Source organism: Silene latifolia, chromosome 9, assembly GCF_048544455.1.
Source record: "Silene latifolia isolate original U9 population chromosome 9, ASM4854445v1, whole genome shotgun sequence".
NCBI classification, from domain to species: domain Eukaryota; kingdom Viridiplantae; phylum Streptophyta; class Magnoliopsida; order Caryophyllales; family Caryophyllaceae; genus Silene; species Silene latifolia.
The window spans coordinates 155,746,122-155,754,790 of record NC_133534.1 but is presented as its reverse complement, the minus strand read 5'-3'; positions in this window follow the sequence as shown (position 1 = coordinate 155,754,790).

The following is an 8,669-nucleotide window of genomic DNA, read 5'->3' as shown; positions in this document are numbered from 1 at the left end:
AATAGAACAATATGATAACGGAATAGGGGAAAACTTAACATTTATCGTTTTATTAATACTTGTAAAAAGATTAACAAGATATGAGCATTTATATAGTGACCTCTACCCAACTATTATAAATGATTCCAAGACCCAAATTCATATTAACTTGGGCACGGTGTGGCCGATAAAACCCTTATCAATATAACTCGGTGGATTAACTCTTTAATCGATTCTACTTTTAGAACTCTTGGTCAATAATATTACATTAACATTTATCTTTAGCCCAGAACACATTCAACAAGGGCACGGTGTGGCCGATAATACCCTTATCGAAAAACTTTTGTTGAGTTGAATCCAAATTTCGAATAAATGTGTCCATGATCCAAACTCACATTAACTTGGGCACGGTGTGGCCGATAAAACCCTCATCAACATGAATTCGGTGGATAGACATTTATCACCCACTTCCCCTACGTAACAAGGTTTGTACCCCGGTGTGGCCGAGTGCACTCCCTCACGAAATAGGTTTTCATGGTTTCTACTATTTAGTAAGGCTATGTCTCAATTGATTGTTTTAGCGAGAGGTCATGTCAATTTATTATCTATCACGTTTTAAGTGAACTAAAGCGGTGAACTACGATAATTGTAATTGACACGGTCGATAAACTCGATTAAATGATAATGCATGTTTTTGTTATGGTGATTTAGCGATGCATGCAACATATAAATAAAATGCAAAACATAAAATAAATCCTAGTATGGCTTTCCTAAAATAGAAAATTTAATTAACTATTAAATATTCGGAAACCAACTCCATTGGTCCCTTGAACTTCGGTTATGGCACGCATCTCGAGGTAACACCGTCTTTATGTATCGCCATCTTGAAGGAATCCGTCTTTGGGAACTCCGAAATAAATAAAATTACATAACAAATTACTTAATTTCCTATTATACATTTGTAACTAAAATAAAATAAATCTATTAAATTACAAAACGGTGATACGAGATCACAATAAATTACAACCGAATCGATATTCCCATTCATTTCGGGTAATACCAATTAAAAAACTAAGGCCATACTAAGTAAAAATTACATAATTCAAAAATTACATAAAATAAAATTATGACAATCATAAATAAAATGCAGCATTATAATATGTATGAACATGCCCAATTTTATGCTAAATCGCCTTTAAGTAGCCAATATCGTATATTACTTGGTTTTTACGGATTTGTGTGATTCAACATTTTAAAATCACAATAATTACATAAATTCATATTTATGCACAAGTTAATTACCCTAACCAACTTAGAACTCAAAATTAGTCTCCACTATTTGACTATAATTAACTTATATTTCTTAAAATTGTTAATTAATGGATTCAAAATTATAATAACATGCTATAAACTCCAAATAAATCACAAAAATTTCAAATAAATTCAAAATTTGAAATTTAAACTCATGAACATTCTGTAAAAATACCATGACACTCATAATGTTCAAAAACTTAGGTTAAAAATTTCGAAATTTATAGGGAAAAACAATATTGCGGTTTATCGGATTTATCAATTATAATCATAAAAAACATGAGAAAAATTATATTCATCAACTTTTCAATTTTAGATATGAAAAAGATAATAAAATGCAACATGTGACGTTTTTCCTTAGTCAAAGAGTATGTTTTATTAATATTTCACTAATTAAGTCACTATTTATGCTATTTTTCTTCAAAAAATCATAAATCATGCATAAAGACTTCAATATAGCCTATTATTTTACACACATCTTGTAAAATTGCATGTGACAACATACTAAATTTTTATGACCAGATTCGAAATTTATCTCATATTAACCTATTTTTCATCTAAATCCGATTTTAATAATGAAAAATCCATTTTTCGAGCATAAGAAGTCTAAAAATTATGAAAATTTACAGGTTATCTCAAAATAATATATGTGATAACATATCCAAAAATTAATGGAAAATTCGAAGTTTAGCTAATTTTAGTCCGAAAATGACATTTTATTCATAAAATCATATTTTTAATGCCATTATAATATAATATGAACAATAAAAATCCATAAATTTACCAAAATATCCTAAAAACATTTTAGGATCAGAAACTTTAACATGCATAAATTAATTTCGTGATATATCATAATAACACAAATTAAACAAGTTTTATATGTTAATCGTATAACTCGGAAAAACTTTTAACCGATTTGCATGCAAACAATCAATGCTCTTGATACCGATTGAAGGAAAAGTAGATCTATATACTCAACATAATCATATATGTTCTAAATTAATTTAGTCATAAAATTAATTACAAATCTTATGCATGCAAACAATAATATAATTAAAGAAGAAATCATTTTCTCACCATATGATTTTTCGGATATATGGGCACAAGTGAGTTCTCCTACTCACTTGTTCTTGAGCTCTCCAAATGGAAGAACAAGGATTCAAGTATAGAATCCCTCCCAAAAGCATATACCCAAGGAAAACTCATAATAACCAATATTATGTAGATCTAGTAATAATATTAGTTTTACTTCAAATATGACACAAAATAATTTTGTTCTCTCATGTATTTCGGTTGAGAGGAGGAATTATTTGGAGTTTATTTCTCTAGAATTTACACAAAATATAGAGATGGATACATTTCTTACACTAGAAAATGTTATATCAAAAATGATGAATGAATTGAATTGAAAAGAAAAACTTTTTTTTTTTTTGCAAAAGATTATCATTTCATTCAATGAAGAAAGAAATTACAAGTAATTTTTTGCAAGAATATCACACTAGATAATAGCCTAAAAGTAAACTTAAGCAAAACCATGCTCTAACAAATGAGCACCCTCAAAGGAGCAAACTAATCACTAAGTTGAGAAACAAATTTGGAAAATCTAGGATTCATGTACAAACGGACTGCAACAGTATACTTAACTCTATTGACCACTGTTTGAACTGAGCCTTCCAGATTCATAAAGATGCGCCTATTTCTCTCCATCCAAATACCATGAGTAGCAGCAGCAAGAGTTGTTCTAAACCAAGCTGCTGCCCATCCATTATGGGAACCATAACTCCATTGCATTAGATCAAGCAAGTCAAAGTTACTGAGAGACAAATGCTGCCAATGAGCCAATGCTGTCCAGACTGCTTGAGAAAATGGGCAGCTGAAAAACAAATGCTGATGAGTGTCCAGATCAAGCTTACAAAGACTACATCTGCTAACAATTTGGAAGCCTTTCTTTGAGCAGCAAGAATAGCAGCCACCCTATGACTAGGGACAATGCTATGATGAAAAAACACAGAAAACCAGTCCTCCTGCTGAGGAGCATCAAGCAAAAACTCATAAACTTTGCTTATAGTAAGCTTACCACCTGCAACCCAAGAGTCAAGCAGACCCTCTACAACCTGGTTAGAGCCAGTTTTAGTGAAAAAGACATCCCTGGCAGCCAAAATTCCTTTGAAACTAGAGGAAAACTGATCTTTAGAAGTAAGAGACCAAATGGTATTAGTTTTCAGAACATACTTCTTATGCCAGTTAACCCACAGACTATTTGAACCATGAGAGAACTTCCAAATCCAGTTTAGCAACAAAGCTATATTCCAAACTTGCACATTCTTTATGTCAAAACCTCCTTTATGCCAAGGAGCACAAATAGTATTCCAACTTTTAAACTGCATCTTTCTTTCCCCATCCTTAATGCCCCAGAAAAAATTCCTACTTAAATGGTTAACCTGATGCAGCACAGTTTTAGGCAAGAGAACACTGAAACACCAGAAGTTCTCAATTCCAAAAATGACAGCATCCAAAAGTTGAGCCTTACCAGCATAAGTAAGAGACTTAGCTGACCAATGCTTCAACTTAGTCTGGATCTTAAGAATAAAAGAATCAAACATACTCACTGAATACCTGGAAGGACCAAGAGGCAACCCCAGATAACGAAAGGGAAAGCTTCCTTCAGAAAATCCAGTAGTAGTCAGAATGGCAGCTCTAACCTCCTGAGCCACTCCACCAAAATAAATTTGAGTTTTATCCACATTAGCATGAAGACCAGAAATAGAAGCAAAGGAAGCTAAGGCTTGCTGCACATCCAACACTGAAGGCACATCCCCACGAACAAACACCATTAAGTCATCAGCAAAAATAAGATGGGTCAGGCCCAGCTGACTACATTTAGGATGATAAGAAACCAAAGGTTGAAGACAAAGAACTCTAAGAGATCTAGATAGTATTTCCATACTAAGAACAAAAAGGTAAGGGGAAAGAGGATCCCCTTGCCTAAGGCCACCCTTGCCAGGAAAAAATCCAAAGAGACCTCCATTAATCTTCAAAGAGAACCAGGTCCCAGTGATACAACCAAGGATCCAGCTAATGAACTGCTTAGGAAACCCAAATTCCTGTAACATATTTGCAACAAAGCTCCATTGTAAAGAATCAAAAGCTTTCTTGATATCCACTTTGATAAGGCATCTAGGAGAAATAGTTTTCTTATTATAACCTTTAACCAAAGCTTGAGAAAGGAAGATATTTTCATGAATACTCCTTCCTTTAACAAAAGCAGCCTGTTCTTCTCCTACAATTGAAGGAATCACTTTTTGAAGCCTATTAGCTAGAACATTACTAACAGCTTTATAAAGACTGTGCAGCAAGAAATTGGTCTGAAGTCCATAACAGTACTTGGAACATCTTTTGTAGGAATAAGAGAAAGGATAGTAGAGTTAGCCTGCTTAGACATTTTACCAGTCTTGAAGAAACTTTGAATTGCCTTACAAAAATCACCACCAACTACACTCCATGCTGACTTGAAAAAGCCAGCTGAAAACCCATCAACACCAGGACTACTATTGGAGTCCATACTAAACACAACATCTCTTATTTCTTGAATAGAGACAACCTGAATTAATCCATTATTATCATTCTCAGAAATCTTAGGACCACTTGGAATGGGAACAGTATTGAAGTTATCAATATGTTTAGCCTCCCCTAACAAACTCTGATAGTAAGTTTGGAAAGCAGACCCCACATTATCAGGACCTTGCTGCAGAACCCCAGACTGATCACAAATAGCACCAAGAACTTGGTGATGTTGACGTTCAGAAATTTTGTCAAAGAAATATTTAGAACCACTATCAAAAAGTTGAATATTTTTAAGCTTTGCTCTTTGCTGTAGAATATTTAATTCAGCTTTCTTAAATTTAGTAAACTCCTGCATCCAATTCTTTTCCTCTTGAATCAAATCAGCAGAGAAAGGATCAAGTTGGAGCTTCTGTTGACAACAAAGAAGCTGAATTTTGGCTTCCTTGACTCTGAGGGAGATATTACTAAACTCTTTACTATGCAGCTTGGTAAGAGCATGCTTGACAGACTTAAGCTTAGCAAACAAACAATACATGGGACTACCAACAGTAGGAGAGACCCAAGCCTTCTGAACAGTGGACAAGAAATCAGGATGCTCCACCCAACTATTCAGGAAACTAAATCTCTTTAAAATCTTTCTGTCCTCAGTAATAGAGACCAAGACTGGGGAATGATCAGATATACCTGCCTCATGGAAGACTGCATGAGAACCAGGGAAAGAAGAGATCCAAGAAGGATTGACAAGCACCCTATCAAGCTTTGACCAAACCCTAGAGTCAGATTCTTGCTTGTTAGTCCAAGTCATGTCACACCCAGAACTACTAATGTCATCCAAGTGACAGTCAGAAACACAAGAGTTAAACTCAAACATCTCATTAAGGAGGGGAGGATTAGGGCTAAGCTTCTCCTCAGGGTACCTATCAACATTAAAATCTCCCAACACAATCCAAGGATTAGGAGTGGCCACTGAACGAAGAGAGTCCCATAAATCCTCTCTCTGAACAGCATCATTACTAGCATACACTATACTAAGATTTATATCAATGTTAGTTTCAAAATGATGAACCAAACGACTAATTACTTGAGCCTCCATCTGAGTAACACTAATAGAGACAGTACGAGGATTAAAGAGCAACCAAATTCTCCCATTATAGTGCTTGTCATAGTTACAAATACTTTGCCAGTTCCCAAAATAGTTCTTAAGAATAGTCTTAGCTTTATGTTGCTTAACCCTGGTTTCCAACAGAGCAATCACATCCAATTTATTCTCATGTATATAGGACCTAACCTCACTATTCTTGACAGGGTTATTAAAACCCCTAACATTCGAAGCAGCAACTTTCATTTAAGTTTTATCTGGTGGAACCACTACTTTGTGAATAACCACTGAGGAAGGCTCTGGACATGCTGAGTGCTTTACAGCACTAATGCCAACAAAGTTAGGAGTAGGTTCTAGAGATCTCTGGCCAACTGAGCCTACATTCTCTAAAACAAACCCTGCCTGTGTTGGATTAGTCACTGAGGTACCACCTAGTCCAACATCCTGAAACACCATAGTATCCTCAACCAGTAAGTCCTGATCATCAAGAAGGGAAAACTGATTGGGGGCGGAAGGGATGGAGTTAGTTTCCAGATCTTCAACAAGAGGAGAGGAGACCCTTATAGGATCCACCACAAAATTGCCAGGGCATACTGAGTGCTTTACAGACCCCCCCTTTTGACAGCTTACCTCTAGAGGAAGAGGATCTCTGACCTTGCTTAGAGCCTGAGTAACCTGCCCTACGTAAGGAATGTTGCTGATTCCTTTATATCAGAGAGAGGCTTAGAAACATTATTCACAGTAACTGATTCCTTGCTTAGAGCCTGAGTACCATTCATAGACAACCTTCTGGGTAACCTGCCCTACGTAAGGAATGTTGCTGATTCCTTTATATTTTCACAAAAAAACAAATCCATACCCCGTTGCTTCGTATTATTAACAATGGAAGCCCAATTTTTAGGTTTGTCAGAAACATTATTCACAGTAACTGATTCCTTAGGATCATTATCAATATTATTAACAACAGATGGAGAAACAGTAGTATTCACAGCTGTATCAGAGTTTTCCAAAGGGATTATTACTTCAGCGGTATCAATTTTTCGAGAAGAATCACTAGAGTGCGTAACTACAGTGTTATGAACAGTAGAAGAAACATTATGATGTAATGGAGTTGACGAAGCTATACCAGCAACTGCAATGGCGGAGGCAATTAGATCGTTCACCGTCCCCGGATTTCGCGGCTGGGTAAATGAATCCTCCTCCAAAAGGCCACCATTTTCCACAATTGAACCATTAATGGAGTCCTTAGCTACCGGCGAAGCCATTGCCGACTTTGCCTTAGCAATCCGAGCTCTAGTACGAGCCATGAAAGAAGAAGAATTAATGGAGGAAAGAAGAAAAAGCGGTTTTCATGAAAAATTGTTAAAAAAGTTGGTTAAAAAAGTTGTTGAAAAAAGAGAGAAAAAGTTTTTAGAGAGAGAAAAAAATTTTTAGAGAGAAAAAGAATGATAAATGAAAAACTCTTTTTTTTTTCTCTTAAAGTGGCCGAAATTATTGGCCTTGGGTAGCATGCCCAATGCCTTTTATTTTTGCTCTTCTAAAAAGCTAGGTGTGCATAGCTACTACTTAGATATAATAATTGTGTTTTCCACTCAAGATAAAATCACAATATATATCTTACACTCTCTCCATTATTTCGGCACATTCAACATAAAATGGATGGTCCATTTTATTTTGTCATTTGTCAATTGTAACATATGTGACATGTTACTTGACATATGAAATTGTAATGTATTTTTAACATATTAAAAATCAACATACTCATAAAATATGTCATATACAAAATCGACTACTAATTCGTAATTACTTGTACCAAAATAGTTTATCAATTATAAATCACAACATCTTGTATTTATAATATATCATTCATTCAATCTAAATTCAATACCAATTGTTTCGTAAACAATAATTTTATCCAAGTAATAAAACAATTCGATTACTTAAACTGTGTCTAATTTAATCGAATTACAATAAGACACGTTAACTTAACTCACAAAATCATCCGTCAATTTTAAGCAATTTAATTAACCCGTATCGGCATACGATTAATTAAATAATCAATTAAGAGTATTTCCCTATAGGTATGACCTAAGGGGATCAACTGATCACCACCGTCGCACGACAGTAATGTCAAACTCTAGTCAGCCAATCATTACTGATATGTGTGGACCAGTTGGCTTTAAAATTATTACATCCCACATGTATTCTTAAAATGAGATTTAAATATGTGATCATCATGATCGACAGTTGTGATCGCATTATTGTCGGAGGACACATATTCTAACATTAGTTTGGTTTACATACTTGGTTAATTCTTAATAAAGTTCGTTGCTTCCGGAACTTATTCATTGCTCTTTGTTTCGGCATTCTTCTTGTTCTTTTATTTTCAGTTTTACATTTATTGCTTCATTAGATTAGTCATTGCTAGTTTTGGAACCCTAAGCCCTTTATTCATAGTTTTATGCAATTTATTCATTCTCCTAGTATTATTATGCAATCCGTTATGCTTTTCATCAATTTAGTTGTTGTTATCAATCTTAATATGTGTAGCTAAGCATCCCCTTGCTAAGATGTAGGGGATCTATAGCGTAGATGGCATTAGAATAGATGACCCCCGGATTAGGGCTTGGTCGACCGACTGGCTTACCTGGTCGGTCGACTGAGTCGGGTGGTCGGTCGACTGGGGTAGCTGGTCGGTCGACCACTTTCGTGTCTG